This window comes from Culex pipiens, chromosome 2, assembly GCF_016801865.2.
Source record: "Culex pipiens pallens isolate TS chromosome 2, TS_CPP_V2, whole genome shotgun sequence".
Classification (NCBI taxonomy): Eukaryota; Metazoa; Arthropoda; class Insecta; order Diptera; family Culicidae; genus Culex; species Culex pipiens.
The window spans coordinates 87,410,536-87,430,576 of record NC_068938.1 but is presented as its reverse complement, the minus strand read 5'-3'; positions in this window follow the sequence as shown (position 1 = coordinate 87,430,576).

Sequence of the window (20,041 nt, the reverse complement as noted above, 5' to 3'; positions counted from 1 at the left end):
GCACCAGGTGGTAGAGGATGTTCCAACGCATCTTCTGGAACTTGAATTTCACTGAAATAGTGTTTAGACTTGGCTGCCGATGCGAAAAACAAAACGGCTAATATGCCACTCTTATGGGAAATAGCCTTGACAGAGATTTTGTGACAGACACTAAAACGCGTTTTAATTGGAATACTTGATTTAGCATAATAGCCGAATTTTCAATTATGGGCAGTATTCAGCACCCATGTACAACTAGTGCTGATTTATTTTACAACTAGTATTTATCTATTTATTATCAAAAATTCCATACAAACTTTGGATAATGGAGTCAGGACTGTATTGATTTCTCCATATTATTCTACATACTGTCCGAATACGGTACGTTTAGTTTTAAAATCCTAGCTTGACAAGCTAAATATTTATTTTATTACTCTGGTCCAAATATGAGTAAAATCGGTTAACATTTACCCATTGATACTCGACGGTATGATTGTATGGGAGAAATCGTAAAAAAAAGAATGAAAAGCCCAATTTTCTTACGGTTTTGTCTGCAGGGTATGCTACTTCCATCCAAATATTCTCAAAAGCGAGATTCTCGTTGGAAATGTTTGACAAAGTTGCAGAGCATCAACTTTGTTCCTTTTAAATTTGATCTGATTTGAAGCGATTTAAATTACTGAACTGAAATAATCAAATTTTTAATCGAGTTGTCTACATTTTTTTTTTGCAAATTCATAAATGCTTTTTGAATTAAATGTTATGCGTTAAGAAAAGTAAATTTTTGTATGAAAAATATTTTTTCAACAATTCTGGCTCAATGATCAATAGGTTAATCTAAACCAATTTCGTTCAAAATTAGCACTGCACTGTTCAAAAATATGTATCTTGAGAAGAAATGTTGTGTTTGAGTTGTGTTGTTTGATTTAGTGTTTTCGGCACAGTTGAAGGTTATGATCAACATCTAAAATAAAAAGGGCGTGGAAAACTAGGTTGTGATTGGTGAGCAAAGTGTTATCCTGCCCTTCATTGCAAACATTAGGTCCAATAATTAAATGTTGAAAATTTCAAGCACCTTTTAAATCATGACTTACGTTTCTAAATAGAATCGATTCGATAAAAATCTGAAAACTTTTATTTTCTTAAACTTGAGATAATCTACTTTTAACATTAGAAATCGGATAAATAATTTCCAATATGTCGTTATAATTCTTTGCAAGGCCATATACACAGCAAAAAATCCGATGGTTAAATCGGATGAAAAAGCATGCAAATCACCTTCGTCAAAAAAGACGCTTAATTTTACACGCTGCATGTACAATTTTTGTAAACACAAAAAAAAGTTGCAACCGACGGGACTCAAACCCGGCACCTACAGTAAGGACTGGCGCCTTAGCCCGCTTGGCAATCAGACCGATGAAGAATGGAAAGGATAAACGCATATATAGGCTTGATATTTCGGTCAAGAAGGTTTCCCATACTGATGGGCTACATATTTCAGGGTGTAATATTACATAGAATTTCATAAAATAATGCAAAATTTATTATACACCAGGCCTTTTACACGCAGCATGATAACTACTTTATTTGCTGTGTATCAGAAAAGAAAGACAATGTTTAAAAATCAGCTTTTCAAATACTTTTTTTGGAGGTAGACAAGAATATAAGTATATTTTTTGTCCGAAAATTTCAACCAAGAAATAGCACAATGATTTTTTTTAATAATTCAGACGCGCCTGATTTTTTTTAAATTATGCATGGAGCATTAGAGCGGTTCATCGCTTTAGCTTACAATCCTGAAATTTCATGCACTATTTACAAGTCGCGAACCGCACAAATTCTCCAAACAAACTTTGCAGAAAACCCGTGTTAAAAATTAAACTGCTCATGTTCCCAGGGACCCAGGTTTATGCTTTCCCTCGAAACTATCATGCGCAGCAATTCATTCAATTTGGTTGGTCGGAGTAATAAGTTGACAAGATAGAAACCTGAAGATGCAAAACAGTTTTGACTGGAAATGTCTCGAGTTAAATTTTATCTTGGTGCTGAATTCGCAAAACGGCCTCAATTTTGAACTGTCAAAGTGGAACCAATTTACTGTTCGCAAAAAGTAGAGAGTATTGTTATCGTTTTTTTAGCAGGAATGAAAAATGTATGGCTTTTTGAGAACCTGGAGTTGAAGTCAAGAAATCTTAAGAAAATTGAAGGCGAGATCGTCATTTTTTTATAATTATGAATGAAAGTTGTTTATAGAGTCGATGCGGTTGTATCCATCCAGAAGCTGTCTTTATTATTTGATTATGTTTGAAAACCTACTGGTTTAGTGAAAATCCTGTTTGTTGGATCAGCTTCGCTAGGATTAGCAATGTTTTTTCGCTGGAACAGGAATCGCTGCAGGATTCCAAAATCATCCAGGGAATTTATTAGTTCTTCGTCACCCGCGAAAAAGAAAACTCTTCTAACTGATCAAACCGCGACAATTTCTCAGCAAAAAATGTCAAAAATTAGACAAAATAAAACTCATACTACTGATTATAAAACAGCTCATTTACCAGTCGGAAAAAAATCATGTAAACATGTAAACAAAGTGGGATCATTCGAAAATCACGTTACGCATTCTCTTTATTCATCATACAGAATTTTATGTGCTTTAAAAATAATTTAAAATAGATGCAATTATGGAAACCTTTTCTGAGCCTGCATTCATCTGATGTACTGATTGTCGGATGAATCGTTCCTTGAGCAAACCGCAATATAATTGGGTCAAGAGTTCTTCCTCTTCAGATTGTGTACTTCAACATTTCTGTTACCTTGTAACTCGTTCTATATCCACAGCAAACACTCTTTTTACACGAGCTTCCATATAGAAGCACAGAGCTTTACGTGGCTTCTATTTTGATTCCCAAGACCCCGACGTAAAAGATGCCTTCATTTAAACCCTCAACCAACCATGCCCTGTTGGCACCTTTTTTTCATTCGCGTCATAACTTTTTCTTTCAGTACATCCCCCTTGGCGGAGGCGCATCTCCCATCGAAACTGCCCACACGACAACGACGGAAGCATCCAAACGAGGAGATACACTGACTGAATCCTTCGCCGGATATTGACGACCTTCTTTTATGCGGCTGGCGATGACCTTAATACGTGATGCCGCAGCTCTACGTCGTCATCACCGTCCTCTTCGGGTCTGTCACTGTCACCGGGGTTGGAGACATCCAATGAGCCGGAAGCTAAGAAATATTAAGGCGTTGTTTGGTAGCAGCAGCAGCTCTGCAGGACATTTTTGCGATGGCACCTCTCCCGACTCTCTGGGTTTGTCCACTTCAGTCGGTCCTCACGGCAGCATCCAGCCACCCCCATCGTAAATCGGTTCATTCGATACGACTCTTTTACCAAGACGTTGGGAAAATGTCACATGTAACAGCGTAAGAGATTCTACCGACGGACAAACGTATGCATTTAGTGTCTTTTTCAGGACGTACTGAATGAACCATATTTGAGGACGGTATTGTTGACATTGTGACATAGTTTCCTATATGATTTTTATAAACATTTTAATAATATCAGTTGCATAATTATTGTAAGCCTGGGTTGTTTCCATCGTAACAGGCATCGCGACCCCTGATACTTATTTGATTTTGTTTTTCTCTGAATCAAATTAAATGGTCACTGTTTCTCAGTGAAGAGCATTTCCGTATTTATTATAGGGTGAATTCGTAAATGTAAACAAGCAGCCCATCTCTTTCTTACTCAACGTGAACTGTCACAAGAGCAAGTGGGATAGACATGCTGTACTAGGCTTACACTGGGTGCTGAAAAGACAATATGCGTATTGTGATTTCCGAATGATCCCCACTGCTCCTCACTAATACAACTGTACTTCAGATGTAAACATAAACAAAGTAAAGGGCTTTGTTCAAGCTCAAGCGTGACATATTTTTGCGCAGTGATAATACAGGAGTAAGATTATTCAATGTAATTTGGCAGGTGCCATTCACAGTCACTGATAATTCGTAGTAAACAATTCGTAAACATAGGTTTTGCGTGAGACATAGCGCTTATGGAATTGTTAACGACGAATTATGACAATCTCGATTTCATCCCTTTTCTTATGATTTGTTTACTTTGATTACCTCAAAACCTCGACGCCCTCGACTTTTTTATTCCTGACAAAATAAATTATAGATCGATTACAATACTTGCCACTTCTTGGCATCATTTTTCAAACAGTAAATTGGTTCCGCTTTGACAGTTCTAAATTGAGGCCGCTTTGCGGACCACTATTCTGCACCCAGGTCCATACAAAAATGATATGTGAAAATTCAAAAATCTGTATCTTTTGAAGGAATTTTCTGATCGATTTGGTGTCTTCGGCAAAGTTGTAGGTATGGATATGGACCTGGGTGCAGAATAGTGGTCCGCAAAGCGGCCTCAATTTAGAACTATCAAAGCGGAACCAATTTACTGTTTGAAAAATGATGCCAAGAAGTGGCAAGTATTGTAATCGATCTATAATTTATTTTGTCAGGAATAAAAAAGTCGAGGGCGTCGAGTTTTTGAGGTATTCAAAGTAAACAAATCTTAAGAATAGGGATGAAATCGAGATTGTAATAATTCGTCGTTAACAATTCCATAAGCGCTATGTCTCACGCAAAACCTATGTTTACGAATTGTTTACTACGAATTATCAGTGACTGTGAATGGCCCCTGCCAAATTACATTGAATAATCTTACTCCTGTATTATCACTGCGCAAAAATATGTCACGCTTGAGCTTGAACAAAGCCCTTTACTTTGTTTATGTTTACATCTGAAGTACAGTTGTATTAGTGAGGAGCAGTGGGGATCATTCGGAAATCACAATACGCATATTGTCTTTTCAGCACCCAGATATGGACTACACTGAAAAAAATGATACACGGTAAAAAAAATTTGGTGATTTTTAATTTATCTTTTTGTCACTAAAACTTGATTTGCAAAAAAACATAATTTTTATTTTTTTTAATTTTTTGATATGTTTTAGAGGACATAAAATGCCAACTTTTCAGAAATTTCCAGAATGGGCAAAAAATCTTTGACCGAGTTATGATTTTTTGAATCAATACAGATTTTTTCAAAAATCGAATATTGGTCGCAAAAATTTTTCAACTTCATTTTTCTATGCAAAATCGAATTTGCAATCAAACAGTACTTTAGTGAATTTTTGATAAAGTGCACCGTTTCCAAGTTATAACCATTTTTAGGTAACTTTTTTTGAAAATATTCGCAGTTTTTCATTTTTTTAAAATTAGTGCCCATGTTTGCTCACCTTTGAAAAAATTAATTTTGAAAAGCTGAGAAAATTCTCTATATTTTGCTTTATTGAACTTTGTTGATACGACCCGAAGTTGCTGAGATATTGCCATGCAAAGGTTAAAAAACAGGAAAATTGATGTTTTCTAAGTCTCACCCAAACAACCCACCAATTTCGAATGTCGATATCTCAGCAACTATAGGTCCGATTTACAATGTTAAAACATGAAACATTTGTGATATTTTCTGATATTTTTGGAAAAAAAATATTTTCAAAAATTTAAAATCAAGACTAGCATTTCAAACGGGCCAAACATTCAATATTACGCCTTGATTTAAATTTTTTGAAAATATTGTATTCGAAACGATTGGAAAATTTTACGAATGTTTCATGTTTTAACATTGTAAATCGGATTTATAGTAGCTGAGATATCGACATTAGAAAATGGTGGGTTGATTGGGTAAGACTTAGAAAACATCAATTTTCCTATTTTTTAACCTTTGCATGGCAATATCTCAGCAACTATGGGTCGTATCAACAAAGTCCGAATAAGCAAAATATAGAGAATTTTCTCAGCTTTTCAAAAATATTTTTTTCAAAGGTAGGCAAACATGGGCACTAATTAAAAAAATGAAAAACTGCGAATATTTTCAAAAAAAGTTACCTAAAAATGATTACAACTTGGAAACGGTGCACTTTATCAAAAATTCACTAAAGTACTTTTTGATTGCAAATTCGATTTTGCATAGAAAAATGAAGTTGAAAAATTTTTGCGACCAATATTCGATTTTTTGAAAAAATCTGTATTGATTCAAAAAATCATAACTCGGTCAAAGATTTTTTGCCCATTCTGGAAATTTCTGAAAAGTTGGCATTTTATGTCCTCTAAAACATATCAAAAAATAAAAAAAAATAAAAATTATGTTTTTTTGCGAATCAAGTTTTAGTGACAAAAAGATCAATTAAAAATCACCAATTTTTTTACCGTGTATCATTTTTTTTCGGTGTAGTCCATATCCATACCTACAACTTTGCCGAAGACACCAAATCGATCAGAACATTCCTTCAAAAGATACAGATTTTTGAAATTTCACATATCATTTTTGTATGGACAGCTGCCAAATTAATGATGCAAAATGGCTTCTTTGGGCATACCGAAGGCACCAAAAAAGTTTTAGCCGGATTAAAAATACAAAAAAAAATCGAATGACCGAAATCTCAGAGAATTACTCATAAGTTTACCTTTAATAGCTTTTCAACTAAACTCGTAAATGAAAGGCGTAACTTACGTAAGTTCCTAAAAGCTAAACATTTTAAATTATAGCAGTTTTAGTGCAAAAAAATTGATTAAACATTTGTTTGGCTTTTAAGCGCAGATTTTATTTTCAAACATCGTATTTCAAAATCCTTTTAATGAAGTTCACATTATTTTTGTTTTATAATTTCCGAGGAATCTGATAAAAAACGTTCAGACAGGCTCTTTGATCCTGCTGTTTTAGTTTCCAAACGAACTTTTGAAATTTAAGGCTAGATTTTTAAAATTTGCTATTTTTCCTTATAATCCTCACTAATTACTTTTCATCTGTGTCCAAAATAGTTAAAATTGGTTGAAATGGCGCGGAGTTCTGATTTTTTTGATTTTTTTTTGCTGAAATCGACAAAAAATGCAATGTTTGAACCACCCTAACCAAGCTTTTGGCCATGCGGGCCAAATTTGAAATTAGATCATATCAGTACTTGAAGTAATGTTAGTGCAATATTTGCAGCATAAACACAATTGAAATTATTTATTTTGTGATCTCAAGAGTAAATTTTTCAAACAACCAATGAGTCATCAGTTATCTATGCAGATAGGACATTGTGAAAATTTTATCAATAATTGTGCGTGTTATAAAGTTTTTTGCAATTATCTTACTTTTAAGATAAAACAGTAACGTCATATTTCGAAAGCAACGAATATGAAGAATTGCCCTCCGAGAAGAAACCAACCCCCCTCGAAAAGGCCATTTCCAGCCTTCGATAAACGACGTCCCCCCGAACAAGGATTATGAGGGGGCGGTATGCAACGCACCATCAGCATGCAACGAAACGGAATGGCGGAATGCTCAACGGCGGAAAAATGTCGTCATGGACGAGTGACCGCCAACCCACACCGCACCGGTGTGTGCTGCCGGGGCACTCTGTTGAGCTTTTATGTGGGTCGTTTCCGATGGTTTGAAATCGCTACTTTTACATTTTTGCAAAAAAAAAAAACTAAAAAAATGATAGTGAATACAAAATACAAAATTGACATGAATATATTTGAAAAATATTTCAATAAAAATGTTTTATTTAAAAATTATTCCAATATGTCCCCAATGCTCTTAAAATTGAAAATGGAACTTTGCCAACAAACCTAGCACGCTGGTAGACACTGTATAACACTGAACTTCCAGCCAGGTTCATCCATCCATGCTGGCAACGCATAAACCATTCACGTTCAACCAAACTGAACCACCCATCATCGTCGTCGCCGATGGGTCACCCACTTTCACGCAGCATCACTTTCCCATCGATTAGCTGGCCCGCTGCTGCTGCTGTCGGCAAAAAGGGAAAATCGAATCACGTGGTCAGCAGTTTGGCGCCGTCGTGCTTCCTTGTCACAACGATGGAATTAAGAGATAAACTTGGAAAGTTTTAAGAATTGCAATTTTTGATTTCAATATTTTCACAAGTCATTCAAAATTCGTTTTCCTCTACTTGCAACAAGGAATCACAACGACGACATGGACTCAAACTTATGGAAGCAGCGGAAAACCCGGAAAGCGAAAAGGGTTCGTCCTTTTCGAAAGGATTGCAAGTCATCTTCCATCGTCATCGTCATCATCATCTTTTCATGGGCGGCAGCATCTTAGCATAAAATCGGAGTTTAACCAAGTGTGTGAACACGTACAGAAGGTATTACACGTAGCACATATTGTGCTGTGCCCTGGGCATTCAACCAGCCGGAAGCCGGAAGGTTCCTGAAGGCGATTAGAGCAGGGAATGATGGCCACATCATCTTCGGGAGATGTTTGCTGCTGACATCACACACGCACACGATCAACAACGGGGTGGAAATTTATTGCTGCTTGGGCAAATGAACAGTAACGGAGAGGGGATTATGTTAAGGGAGTGCTTTCAATGGAGTTGTGATTAGGTCACAACTTGTGCGGTATGTACGTCTTGGGAAATCAATATTATATTTGAAAAAAAAACTCTTTTTTTATGGCTTTGTTTTAAATGGTACTGTATTTAACAATCATATAATCCATGTGTATATAGTTTTCTAACAAAAAAAAAACAAGCCATGGTTTCAATATTTGAATGAAAACAGTAATTTAGATGTAAGTTGTCTAGTTGTTTTCCAGTAATTTGTTCACAAAATATCTAAATACCAACAAAAAAACATGCTTCGAAAAAGTTGAATTTCATCAAAATTTAAAATATATTTAAACGAACTTAAACTTGTTTTTTGCCCTCTACACTCAACCCCCGGTGGTTGGTCACTTTTTCGTTTGACACTTTTTTAGTTTGTACCCCGTTGGTTGGTTAAAGTCAAACTAAAAAGTGACGAACTGTCACTTTTTACACGGCACTCACGGACACTATCAAAATAGACGTTTGGTAGTGTGTGTGAACTCCGTGTTAAAGGGGTGTCAAACTAAAAAGTGACCCCGTTCGTTTGACAACAGTTGGTGTCAAACCATCGGGGTTTGAGTGTAATTGTTCGGACCAATCGAACTGGGAGAGGGACTATTCCTCCCTGCAAAATACAGCCCAAACTCGATTACCCAAAAACAAAAACAAAAACAAAAACAAAAACAAAAACAAAAACAAAAACAAAAACAAAAACAAAAACAAAAACAAAAACAAAAACAAAAACAAAAACAAAAACAAAAACAAAAACAAAAACAAAAACAAAAACAAAAACAAAAACAAAAACAAAAACAAAAACAAAAACAAAAACAAAAACAAAAACAAAAACAAAAACAAAAACAAAAACAAAAACAAAAACAAAAACAAAAACAAAAACAAAAACAAAACCAAAAACAAAAACAAAAACAAAAACAAAAACAAAAACAAAAACAAAAACAAAAACAAAAACAAAAACAAAAACAAAAACAAAAACAAAAACAAAAACAAAAACAAAAACAAAAACAAAAACAAAAACAAAAACAAAAACAAAAACAAAAACAAAAACAAAAACAAAAACAAAACAAAAACAAAAACAAAAACAAAAACAAAAACAAAAACAAAAACAAAAACAAAAACAAAAACAAAAACAAAAACAAAAACAAAAACAAAAACAAAAACAAAAACAAAAACAAAAACAAAAACAAAAACAAAAACAAAAACAAAAACAAAAACAAAAACAAAAACAAAAACAAAAACAAAAACAAAAACAAAAACAAAAACAAAAACAAAAACAAAAACAAAAACAAAAACAAAAACAAAAACAAAAACAAAAACAAAAACAAAAACAAAAACAAAAACAAAAACAAAAACAAAAACAAAAACAAAAACAAAAACAAAAACAAAAACAAAAACAAAAACAAAAACAAAAACAAAAACAAAACAAAAACAAAAACAAAAACAAAAACAAAAACAAAAACAAAAACAAAAACAAAAACAAAAACAAAAACAAAAACAAAAACAAAAACAAAAACAAAAACAAAAACAAAAACAAAAACAAAAACAAAAACAAAAACAAAAACAAAAACAAAAACAAAAACAAAAACAAAAACAAAAACAAAAACAAAACAAAAACAAAAACAAAAACAAAAACAAAAACAAAAACAAAAACAAAAACAACAAACAACAAACAAAAACAAAAACAAAAACAAAAACAAAAACAAAAACAAAAACAAAAACAAAAACAAAAACAAAAACAAAAACAAAAACAAAAACAAAAACAAAAACAAAAACAAAAACAAAAACAAAAACAAAAACAAAAACAAAAACAAAAACAAAAACAAAAACAAAAACAAAAACAAAAACAAAAACAAAAACAAAAACAAAAACAAAAACAAAAACAAAAACAAAAACAAAAACAAAAACAAAAACAAAAACAAAAACAAAAACAAAAACAAAAACAAAAACAAAAACAAAAACAAAAACAAAAACAAAAACAAAAACAAAAACAAAAACAAAAACAAAAACAAAAACAAAAACAAAAACAAAAACAAAAAGAAGTTTTTAGTTTTTAGTTTTTAGTTTTTAGTTTTTAGTTTTTAGTTTTTAGTTTTTAGTTTTTAGTTTTTAGTTTTTAGTTTTTAGTTTTTAGTTTTTAGTTTTTAGTTTTTAGTTTTTAGTTTTTAGTTTTTAGTTTTTTTAGTTTTTAGTTTTTAGTTTTTAGTTTTTAGTTTTTAGTTTTTAGTTTTTAGTTTTAGTTTTTAGTTTTTAGTTTTTAGTTTTTCGTTTTTAGTTTTTAGTTTTTAGTTTTTAGTTTTTAGTTTTTAGTTTTTAGTTTTTAGTTTTTAGTTTTAGTTTTTAGTTTTTAGTTTTTAGTTTTTAGTTTTTAGTTTTTAGTTTTTAGTTTTTAGTTTTTAGTTTTTAGTTTTTAGTTTTTAGTTTTTAGTTTTTAGTTTTTAGTTTTTAGTTTTTAGTTTTTAGTTTTTAGTTTTTAGTTTTTAGTTTTTAGTTTTTAGTTTTTAGTTATCAAAATTTTCCAAATATCGGTTTAAAATGTGAATAAGTAAAGTTTCGTCTATTTTATTCTGTACTTTTTAATCAAATGATTTTTCACAATTGAAACAATTGGCTTTCAAGGGATTAAAGTAGTTGAAATCTTAGATAGTCAGAATAATTTTAAACGTGTTAAAAATCTTAATTATAATTCGAGCGTTTAAAAAACGAGCGTTGATAATTGATGACAAGCTAAGTTTCTATTCATATTTATTCAATATCGAAGTTGTTTTTGCAGGGGACATACGTACTCGTACCCAAGCATGAAAACTTGCCACAACTCGGAAAGAATTTCTCTGTGCAACTAAGTTCCAACTCGATGATCCAGAATTGAACTGATAACGGGAACACGTGTAGTTGATGAAGCAGGAAAAGCTGTATTCATATCCATACGCACCCAGCCCAGTCCAGCAAACCAAAAGGCAAACGACGAAGGTTATGCCGTCGTCATGATGCCTCTGGAATGTGGTTAGAGATTCCTCCTTTTCCCCTCTCTCCCTTTTCTTATATCGTCATGAAAATTAAACTAGACCGCCTACGCACAGATAACCATTTGCATAGCATTTCAAAACAGTTCATTGGGGGAAAAACACCACCTGCCATACAAGGTGGCTTGGAGGAAAACTAACAAGGAAAAAACAGAGCAAAAGAGTATCAGTTGTGGCCGATTGTCAGGACTATAGGACATGACTTGATGGTTAGGGAAGATCGGGTATTTGGGCATTTAAAAGTTCTTACATAAAACCACAATTGAATGGTCTAAAAGATTTTTTTTTATTTGAGCAAAATTAAGATTATTAAAAAATGATTAAATTACCAAGTCTCCCCTACCAACGTATTGTTTCCAACCCCAAGAACCCCAGATTGCCTGGCCTGGTCCACCAGGTCAGGAAAACACCAGGACCAGCTAGCCTGCCAGACAGAGAGAGAGAGAGAGGTGGCCACGTTGAACTCTTTTATTGCTTTTCTGGTATTCCTTGCGAATGTTCCTTTTGTTGAACATGCAATTTAATTTCTTATTTTTTCGCAGTAGTCAATTTCGTACGCAGTTTTCCGGTCCCGAAATCCGTTTTCTAGGAGAGGCAAGTGCGAAAAAGGGCAACCGGGTGTCGAAGGGAAGACGATACAGGCAATTGGGTACTAAAGCCCTATGTAAATTTTTATGTACAACGATAAAAAACACGATTAAAAACCATTTCTGATCACTTTTTTTCATTTTAATGCAAAAAAAAAATGACAAGACAACATTTTTTCGATGGATAAACTATGGTCCCCTTGGAACGAGCTGTCAAGTAGGAGCTTTTCTGTCAAGAAGGACCGCGAGGATATTTTTTCAAAATTGATTTAAAAATCCATTTTAAACTCTTTGTGGCCGTACAAAGGGTCATTGTACTCAGAAAAATAAGCTTTATCGCTTTAAACAATAATATCAGCAATCTATGCTTCATTTTAGGACCCATTTTCGGGGGGATCCCCGTTGCGTAGAAACGGTTAGCTTACTTTTGCTTCCAGCTTCCGAGCAGGCCGTTTGCTGATGAGGCGCCAAAGTTTAAAGAGGATCGGAAAAAGCTTCTTCTCCTTCACGGGGAGCGGAAAACGGTGATTCAAGTTTGGGCTCTGGCAGAGCAAATTTAATCCAATTAGGTGCGCGTAGAGCGCAGCGTTTATGAACACCGCCACTGGACGACCCCCCTGGTAGAACAAGTGTCTTTTGGGGGCTTGATACATTGTTCGCTTTGTTTTGGAATGGGAGGGAGGTGGAGTTGAAATTAGGCAGTAAAGTTGGCTTATTAATTTTGACCTTTTCGCTATCAATTCATTGGACTAGAACACGTTAATTTGAAAACGAGCTTTAAGTTGTTTGTACCTGCACCTTTGATAACTACAAAAGTAACAATCAATGCACTTTTTGTAAGTCATGCTTTCTCAAAATGTCAAGCAGCTTAAAACCGAAATTACTAAAATTTAAATTCAAAGAGGATGAGATCTACTGTTCTAAAAAATGTTTAAATACTTTTGAAAAAGTTTTGTTAAAACAAGAGAGGTTTCCTCAATATCAAATTTTTACATGTGAGCAACTCTCTACGAAATTGGCCGATTTCGACCATTTTTATTTTTTGTTTTTTTTTTATTTGACTCAAACTTTGTAGGGGCCTTCCGTATGACCAAATAAGCTATTTTGCGTCATTGGTTCACCCTAACAAGTCTCCATACAATTTTGGCTGCTGTCCATACAAAAATGGTATGTAAATATTCAAACAGCTGTAACTTTTGAGTGATTTTCTGATCGGCAAAGTTGTACATATTGTTGAGGACTTTTGAGAAAAAAAATGGTACACACAAGGGCCAAACATTGAATATTACGCCCATTTAAAATGCTAGTCTTGATTAAAAAAAAATCGAAAAGATCGAAAAATTTCACGAATGTTTCATGTTATAACATTGAAAATCTGACCATTAGTTGCTGACATATCGTCATTAGAAAATGATGGGTTGTTTTGATGAGACTTAGAAAACTTCCATTTTCGTGTTTCTTTTTCTTAAAGTGGCTCTATTTGCTGTGATGTACATTAGAATTTCATAAAAGATCAAAACAATGTTAAATGAGCTTAAACATGCTAAATATGATTATCGATGCAGAATAGGGCATTCAAGATTGTTTTCAGTTGATAAGACTTCTAATTTCATTAAAAAATCTAATATTTTTTTGCCCCCCTGATTTTTTGGATCCTTTAACATTAACATTAAAAAATATTTGCAACGGCCTTATCATGCTTAAGAAGTTCAGTTTCAGTTATTTATTGTCAAAATAAATTAATGAGCTTCCTGCTCAGAAAAATAAAACAAAAAAAATCGAAAAAATTTTTAAATTCTTCTTGCAAAATTGTTGCAAATCGAATTTTGAAACAATATTACATATATTACAATATTAATATATTGTATTGTAAACATATTCCAACTTCTTTCCAACACCTGTTGTAGACTTCAAAAATAGTAGTTTATGCAACAAGTTGCAAAAAGAGGATTTTTTCAGCACGAGTCGTACATTTATCCAACGAGGTTCACTGAGTTGGATAAATACGAAAAGTGCTGAAAAAATCAAGTTTTGCAACGAGTTCCATACAACATTTTTTGCAATTCCGAAAAACACCCATTGAGTGAAATTTTAAGTCAAATTTTCATGTATTTTGTCAATAAATCGATTAAATCAAAAAAATGTTGAAAAGTGTTACTTTTCGAAACAAGTGCTGAAAAGTTCAACTTTTCAGCACCCATTTCAGTGCTGAAAAGTAGAACTTTTCAGCATTTATTTTGAAAAGTGTTGCTATTCGATTCTGTTATTTTTGGTACAGAAAAGTAGGCTATTTCGTTGTTCAAGAAGGACAGGAAAAGTAAGTAGTTTCACGATGGAATTGCAAAATAGTAGTTTATGCAACAAGTTGCAAAAAGAGGATTTTTTCAGCACGAGTCGTACATTTATCCAACGAGGTTCACCGAGTTGGATAAATACGAAGAGTGCTGAAAAAGTCAAGTTTTGCAACGAAATCCATACAACATTTTTTGCAATTCCGAAAAACACCCATTGAGTGAAATTTTAAGTCAAATTTTCATGTACTTTGTCAATAAATCGTTTAATAAAAAAAATGTTGAAAAGTGTTACTTTTCGAAACAAGTGCTGAAAAGTTCAACTTTTCAGCACCCATTTGAGTGCTGAAAAGTAGAACTTTTCAGCATTTATTTTGAAAAGTGTTGCTATTCGATTCTGTTATTTTTGGTACAGAAAATCAGGCTATTTCGTCATTCAAGAATGACAGGAAAAGTGAGTAGTTTCACGACAGAATTGCAAAAAACAAATTTCGAGCCTGATTTTCTAAATTTGTTGTATCACAAAATGCTTTATTCACCATTTCAGATATTTTACTATCTCGTGGCAGTGCGTGGACGAATGGTTACGCTGTCTTTGTAAGCGGATGATTCTGGGTTTGATTTCCATCTGCTCCAACCTTCCATCGGATGAGGAAGTAAAATGTCGGTCCCGGCCTTGGTTGTTAGGCCGTTAAGTCATTCCAGGTGTAGGAGTTGTCTCCATGCCATAAGTACAAACAACACACCAAACCAAGCCTACTCCGGTGGAATCGCTGGCGGCGGTTGGACTCGCAATCCAAAGGTCGTCAGTTCAAACACTGGGGTGGAAGGTTCCTTGGAGTAAAAGAGGTTTGGGTGCTCTCCCTATTCAAGCCTTTGGACTCCTATGTTCGAGCAGAAACTTGCAATAGAGACCACAAAAGACCCGGGGGTCGTTAATGTGGATGGTTTGATTGATTGATCTCAAACTTGCTCTATGAGAAAATTTACATGAATACCGCATAAATCAGTATCAAAACTGCTCAACTTAATGAGCTCAAATGCAGGTAAGTTTGGTTTGTAGGTGAACGTGGTGGAATCCGTTTTATGGCAACTAGGGTGATCTCATATGAGCTAGGGTGGTTCATATTCATTTACGTTAATAAAAAAAAATATTCGCTTGGAATGAAATAGAAAAAAAACCATTTAAAACAAAATTCAAATACATAACTTGTTCTAACCCTCTACTGTCCATACCCCAAGGGAGGGTCATAAACTTTAAATAAAATTTTCAATTATTAAAACGAAAGAGCAGAAATCTTGTTTTTTAACTTATTTGATATTTTTCTAACTCATCGGCATTGCATTACTTTGCTGCAACATTTAAAAAGTTGTTGTCCCCCCTTCCTTTCAAAATCCACTCGAAAAATCAGGAGGCAATTTTTTTTAAAATAACTTCAAAATTCCAATGAAAATTTAAGTGCAATCAGCTTAAGGTGAAGCCGTTGATCATCACTATAAAATATTCTGTATTAAATTCAATTTAACGAATTTCTGCACCAAAATGAATCAGCATGTGCTGGTTGTTGCCTTCTTGAAGCCACTGAAGGAATTTTTGATCTAAAGCAATTGTGTTTCAAAATTTATATAATGTCGTGGTACAATCATTGACGTCCTAGTTGGCAATCATTGATTAATGACGATTTCCATAACTTTGCAAGGAATGGGATAGTCGTTACCAAAAGGAATCAGCATGTGTAGGGCACTATTCTAAACAACTTGTTGAAGGAATTTTGTCAAAATATTGAAAGCGACGCAAAATTTATATCTTTGAACGAAAAATCATGACAATGATGGAAGTCTTCACGTTAATTCAATTTAAAATGCATTTCCCTGCTTTAAGAATCATTTTAAGCATGTTTGGGATTATTCAAACATCTTTTGAATTAAAAAAAAAAAATCGATGCAATACCGCATTTTTTTTACGCTATTTCTTTTGTTTTCGTCAAATCTTACATTGTTTTCAAACTAATGATTGCAAAACAACTGAACTAGGAACATGCATTTCTAATCACTTTTTTCATTCAAATGTTGAGACTTTGGTTTGTTATTTAAGTTTTTTTTTATATTTTTCTTATTTTTTGTCCCCTCCTCGACACCGGCAAATAGAGATGGGCTGAATTGAGCGAACCGTTCATATGAACCGGGTCAAGCTAAAGAACGAATGAGCGACCGCTCAGGTTCTTTTCAAAGAACCACAAAATCAAAGAGCGAGAGGAAGAACGAACCGATCGAGAGCGAATAACGAAAATAACGAACAGAGCGCTTGATTCGCGATTAAAAGCTCCATAATTCCGACTCAAATTTTCGCTGTTCGGTTAAATAGGAATGCAAACTTAAAATTGAATTTACAGCTCTTAGAACAACTTTTGAGAAAAATTAAAGTAGTACGATTGTAAACTTTTTGTCCTTTATAAATTAACACAATAAAAAAGATATTAAGAAAAAAAATGAAAAAAAAATTGTTTTAAATGCTGATATTTTGTTAACTTTTTATGCTGACCAACTCTCTACGAAATCGGCCGATTTCAACCATTTTTATTATTTACATATTTTGATTTGACTCAAACTTTGTGGGGGCCTTCCCTATGACCAAATAAGCTATTTTGCGTCATTGGTTCACCCTTACAAGTCTCCATACAATTTTGGCTGTCCATACAAAAATGGTATGTAAATATTCAAACAGCTGTAACTTTTGAGTGAATTTTCTGATCAATTTGGTGTCTTCGGCAAAGTTGTAGGTATTGGTGAGGACTTTTGAGAAAAAAAATGGTACACGGAGAAAATTTGCAGATTTTTTAATCAACTTTTTTTTACAAAAACTCAATTTCCCAAAATACGTAATTTTTTGATTTTCGAGATTTTTTATATGTTTTAGGGAGGGGAAATCCGCAACTTTTGAGCCATAGAGAAACACGGTCAAAAAATCTGCCGCCGAGTTATGATTTTTTGAAAAAACAGTGATTTTTGGAAAAAAAATCGAAGTTTTGTACAAAAACAAATTCGACATAATTTTTTAATGCAAAATTGAATTTGCAATCGAAAAGTACTTTACAGATTTTTTGATAAAGGGCTCCGTTTTCAAGATAGTGCCACCGAATGTTTCATTTTAGTGAAATATTTGCAGTTTTGCGATTTTTAAAAATAGTGACCATGAGTGACCATTTCTATAATTTTTTTTAAAGTTCAGAAAATTTGCTATAAATTTGTCTAAGAGACGTTGAAGATTGGACCTCGGGTTGCTGAGATAGAGCCACTTTAAGAAAAATTCAATTCAATTCAATTCGGTTTTATTGGTGAATAATCAAGAAACAATAAGTGCTTTTGAGGTACATAACAGAGTTTTGGAGATCCTTTCAGCTGTGTGTCACATCATTATCCATTTTGGAACAATTATTGCTTGTATTTAAAGGTGTCACCAAGAGTAAGAAAAAATATAACAAAAAAACTTACTAAGATTGCAAGGGAAAGGGGATAGAAATAGAGAAAGCTTAGAACTAGATCACAGATTTTTATCCTTTATAGATGTGCTTGATCATCAGCTCCCCAAGGGCCAGGAATTGCTCCGCTTTGTTACGGCAGGTCCGAAACCGCGTCATCATCTCCCCTGCGAGAGCAAAGAACTCTGGTAGGGTAAAGAGATCTTCACCGGTAACTTCTTGCTGGGCCGCATTGCCGCTACCGGCAGCGACCACGCTGGCGAACGATCGCCCCCATCCAGGAGGGAACGCTGAGCTGTCCGCTGGAACCGTACGATGACCAGCTGCCGGCACGGTTACGCTCGTACTTCGCTGAGGAGGGTGGGACGCTGCTGCTTTCTTCTTCCTCTTTTCCTGCTCCTCGAGGTAGTTTTTCCGTGCGCTGCATCCACGGTAGTTGCTGGTATGGTTACCTCCACAGTTGGCGCACTTGATGCGCGCCTTCGTTTGCTCTGCCTTGTCCCCCAAGTCCGCTTTGCAAGGCAGTGCACACGCCTCAGAGAGGTGTGATTCACCGCACTTCACACAGCGGGGCGGGAGGTTGCAGTTCCGCGAGCCGTGGCCGAATTTCTGGCAACGGTGGCATTGTGCTGCGTCCGACGGGTTCTTTGAGTAGAACCGCCAGTTTACCCAAAACCCGTCCAACGCCTTAGTTCGCCGCAGGTCTTGAATCTTGACGGTGCCGCGGTCGAAGTACAACAGGTACAGTGTGTGTGTACCTGTGACTGTTGTCTTCCGCGAGAGGACTTTTATGTCACGCGGCGTTATTCCAGCACCCGAGAGGTCCTTCTTGAGGTCGGAGATCGGGCGGTCTTGATACCCCTGCAAGACGACCTTAACGGCTGTCTTCTGCACGGGGTCGAATGTGTAGAACTTGAAGTTTTTACTCTTCAGTTTCTCCAGAACCAGGTCGAAGTTCTTTTCGTCAAATGTGTAGACTTGCACTGACGACTTACCGATTTTAAGACAATATCCGAGGCCTTCCAGCAACTCGTCAACATCGTCCGCCAACGTGTCCAAAACAAAAATTGGAGGTGGTCTACGTTCCTTTGGAGAATTGTTCTTTTTTGGCGTCGACACTTTTTTCCGTGCACGCCCGTCGTCGTCGTCGTCGTCGGTAGTGCTGCTACCGTCGGTGTTGTTGTTGTTTTCATCGTCGCTCAGCATCTGGAACTCGTTCCTGATGGGGATGTTGGCGGATGTTGATGTGCCACTGGTTGTGGCACCGGAAGTACCGGAACGGGTTCGCACTGGTGATCTCGGAACGTATCCGGGATGTAGATACTTTTTGTCGATTCCATCTGCGCTCACGCTCCCCTGCGCGATGGCGGCCGACACGGCGTTGGTTTGTTTACCTTTTTGCACACGGCCGGTAGACGAACTTCGCGGGTTTTTCGAGGCCGCACTCGAACTGCCACGGCCACGGCCGGCCTTCGGCATGCTGGAGGAGCAAACTCGCGGGTAATCACAATCAACTTCGGCGAAAAATTTCGAAAAAACGGTAGAGCACAGAGCACTTCACTGCTGCTTGCTCTCGTGCGTACACGGAGGTCTGACTTTAAGAAAAAGAAACACGAAAATTGAAGTTTTCTAAGTCTCATCAAAACAACCCACCATTTTTTAATGTCGGTATCTCAGCAACTAATGGTCCGATTTTCAATGTTATAACATGAAACATTCGTGAAATTTTTTGATCTTTTCGAAAAAAATATTCCGATATTTTTTAAAACAAGACTAACATTTTAAAAGGGCCAAACATTGAATATTGCTTTGCGCCATCTGTCGGAATTATTGAGCTTTTAATCGCGAATATTATGGCGAACATATTTCAAATGCTAGTTTCGGTTTTAATTTACTTATTAGACCTTTAATGGACTTAAATGTAATTTACCACTTTTAAATACAGCACATCACACAAACTACCCTTTTGTGGTAATTGTTCAAGAGTTTTCATCAGGCATTTTTTCTGTGCTACTTTTTTGACGCTTGTGTTGATCATTCATTTGCTATGTCTTTAATAAAAATTGTGCTTATTAAAAAAAACCTGCATTTCAAGAATATTTTATCAAGTGAAGCAAAATGCTACCTCAGATAAACCTGTTACTGAACACCACATTTATTCTATTGTTTCACAAAATAATGGAAAGATAATTATCAAAACGATACTTCAGCTTACTTT